Below are 4,068 nucleotides of genomic sequence, written 5' to 3'. Positions count from 1 at the left end.
CGGTAGTTTTTTCATCCAAGTCAGTGCACATTTGCCTATGAATTATGTTTCTACTTATGTCTTTAGCTTGTTCTTTGGTTTTTGCACTTGCTGAATATACTTTAGATTAGTTTAGCTTAGGTAATAATTTCTTATTTTCTTTTCATTTGAATTTATTCTTTTACGTAATAATTCTTGCTTTGTAATAATTTTGATTAGGTTCTGCTATTATTTTCATTAGTTTAGATTCTTTAGTCCATGTTTAGGTGTTATTTTGATCTTGTTACACATTAACATTTCATTGTACAATTTGTTTGCATTTCATTTTTTTTTATCAAATTGGCTTGTAAAAATACATATATAGTCCACACCTTTAATTCTAATTTTCATTCATTCAACCATTACACTTTCATTCATCATTCTTGTTTAGGTTTTATTTTCTATTAAAATAGAATCTTTTCTTTTACATTCTTTTTATTCTTTCACTAATTCGTATTACTAAACTTCCATTTTTAGGACTAGTGTAATTAGTTCAATGCATTTGCATTAGCATTTAGATTCTTTCCTTTTAAATTTTATTTTTTGTCATTAATTTCCCCACATTGCAGTAATAATAATAAGCAAATAAATAATATAAAGGACCAAATTTTATACTCTAAAATTTAAAAAGTCGAGTCCACGATTTGACCTAGGTTGTCCCTATATTATATTGGTGAGGAATCTAGTTTGTTGACTTTTTGGGCGGCCAAAAAACGTTTCAACACGCGTCTTGTCTCCTCTCGGGCAGTGATTCAGAGCGTCAAGTTTTCCCTCTTTCAGTTCTCTACAGTGTCTTTTTTGTTGTCCATTGTTCACTGCCTCTGTCCACCATTCCTCATCTTGCGAGTTTGTTTCTAGATGCTTTGATGAATAAAGGAGATCATTCTTTGAAGAGTCAAATATTCCACCTTCATTGTCTATCATTGGTTCATCGTCATTTCTATCGTTCATCGTGACGGGGAGTTTGTTTCAATTTGGCAATCTAGTCCCTACAGTCTATCGTTGTCCGACACTACAGGCAATTATTCGCTGTTGATGGCAACCTAGTAGGTAGTTTTTGTTTTAGTCATTGCTGGTCATCGTCCACTATTGATGTTTATAGGATTTCTCTCTCCTAGTCATTCATGGTTTCTTTCGTTGATGTCTCTTCTTATCTTTTTTTGTCATCGGTGTGTTTGACCCGTCTATATATGTTTTTTCTCTAATGACAAATTTGTCTTTTGTTAGTTTATTTATAGTCATGATGGCTCTTCAATAATGACATCTTTATCCATTATGTCAACAATGCATTTCTCAATGAAGATTTACAAGAAAAAATTTATATGAAGCATCTCCCTGATTTGTTGCTCAGGGGAGTCTTCGTAAAATCATTAACAATTTGGTGTCACTCATTGATTACATTAATAACGAGTTAGGTATATACGATTTGTATGCACCAACTTCAAGAGAAGTGTTATGTATATTATATTTATCTTTTATTTTTAGTTAGTTTCTTAATATTTCTTATTTGTATTTTGGGTTTAACCCATATATTTTTGTTATAAATAAAGCAATTTATGTGTATATTCAGTACAAGAAAGATTAACCTCATACATAGTTTTCATTATATTCAATAATAATGATTATTTTAAGCAATCATCTTTCAAAAGCAAAATTTTTCCAAGTATTGTTTAGAGATATTTAAATATAGTGTACAATCATTCATTGCATTTTGAAAACTAAACAAACACTTAATTAAAAGAATGTTTGACTTTGAAAAGAGTAGGTTAAGACTTAGCTTAATTGAAAAAAGAAACACAAATGCTAAAAGAGCTAGTGCAGAAAAGGCTTTTAACGTATGTTATTTTGGACTTTTGACGTCTGATCCCGACCCAATGTCTTTCTAATAGATGTTAATGGGACGTCGGACAACAAGGTCAGACGTCTATATAGACGTCTGACTTGTAGCAGGACAGACGTTTATACAGACGTCGGACTAGAATGAATTCTGACACTGTAATTATACGTCTGTGTGTGTACTGACAGACATTTATAGACTGGGACACTAACAAACGTCTACTGGATGTTTTTTTTAAATTAATTTATTTTTGTAATAAAACAGATTAATTTATTTTGTCCTTTTCAACTTATTGCAAAGGTTTCAAATTACACTCAATTATAACAATATTAATATCATTTGTAGTAGAGACTCAAATTAACAACATAAGATATCACCCTTAATAAATTACTCCTTCGTTTTCTCTACACGATTCTCTTTCCATAGTCATAAAAATTTGTTTTTTGAAAAGAATTAGTAATAGGTGGCTTTTGTCTTCTTTCACTTCGAAAAAAAATAGTAAGCAAGTTTTGACTATTGATTGAAAATAGTAATGTTGATGCAAAGAGTCGAAATGTTCTTACTCGTCTCCTCTATTTCGATGCTCAAGTTAACTATTTGTTAAACATAATAATAATAATAATAATAATAATAATAATAATAATAATAAATAAATAAATAAATAAATGAACAATTTTACTATTTTATATTATATTTGTTTTATGAAGCTTTGTCTCAGTAACTCTACGTTAGATAGGGAAGACTTAATCTAAAACTGGTGTTATCTTGATTTAGATGTTAATCATCTGATTATCTTAACGACGTTTTTATCTAGAATCAAGATGCTGTTCATCCAAAATGATATCATTTCGGGCCTATCATGTACAAGTAAGATTGAAAATGAATAAAAAATCAAATTTGATCAATTTTCATTTTTTTTAAGTTTTTGAAAACGAAAAACAAAGACAGTTTTTAAAACTTTTTTTTTTTTGGACAAAACCATTACCTAATAAATTTAATAAACTAAAAACCTTAAAACTGTTTTCAAAATCATGTATAATATTTAACTTTAGGAAAATAAGCTGGCAGTAATGAGCTACATTTGTAATGCACGAAAGACGTTACTGTGACAGCTAAAACGATAAAAGTAATGATGAGGCTTTTAACATCAAGGTGAGGATTTGCCACGTCTCGTATAGTTTCTGAGCAAAACGACAAAGCCCAGAGCGCATCATTGGTAGGTATAAAATCCGTTGCCATCAACGGCAAAGGCACACTCCGTTGGATTCCCACCACGTCACCGACGAATCCGTGATGTGTACGTTGCTTTTGGCATGTTGCTGGCGTTGGATGCGGCCACGTGGTGGAGGATGTCGCTGTCGTTGTCGTGATTGTGTGTGAGGCGTGTGTCGTTTTCGGCTTTCCCAAAAAACAGAGCATCTTTGGAGAACACGAAGAGAAGGTGATTTGAAGATATTGTTTGAATGATTGGTTTTGTGTCTGCAATTGACCGTTTTGGAAGCGAAGGATTTCACGGCTCTTCTTGGCATGTGAGAGAGATGCACAGAGACAGGGAGTTTTAAGATCTTTATTTAAATTAACTAACATCATCATCTTCACATGGATTTCCTTTGACTTTCCCCACTTTACCTAATTAAACCCCTTTAAAATCTTTAATTTAAAGGTGTTTTAGTGATATCAACTTCTACGTAATAAACACTTTTGATAAAAAAAAAAAAAGATATCATCATAAAAAATAATAAATTAAAGAATAGGTTCAATTCAATGTATATTTAAATATTTTATTTTTACCAAAATAAAAAAATTATACAATTTTAATATATAAATTTAATTTTGTTAATTATTTTTAACTTCGTTAGTGATCGAGATAATTGAAAAGTGTTTAATATTTAGTAATTATCACGAATGTTTGTTAAAAAAAATTAATATTAATGAAGAAGCCTTTTATCATCTTTTTTGTTTTGTAAATTAAAATTTATTAATGATCTTTTAAAATTATTTATGCATTAATATTAACTTTTCTTTTCATAATTCTATAAAATAATTATTAGATATCAAACACATATTCAATCGCATTAATCTTAATGAAATTTCAAATATTATTTATTCCAAATAATAATACAAAAAAGTTATATGAAAAACTTTTGCGCTTTAGCCTGTTTATGAGTTAATTTAAATTTATGAAACTTGATTTATTTATTTATATGTGTTTA

This window comes from Vigna umbellata, chromosome 11 (assembly GCF_029865625.1).
Source record: "Vigna umbellata cultivar VRB3 chromosome 11, Vumbellata_1.0, whole genome shotgun sequence".
Classification (NCBI taxonomy): Eukaryota; Viridiplantae; Streptophyta; class Magnoliopsida; order Fabales; family Fabaceae; genus Vigna; species Vigna umbellata.
Note: the sequence above shows the minus strand (reverse complement) of the source record.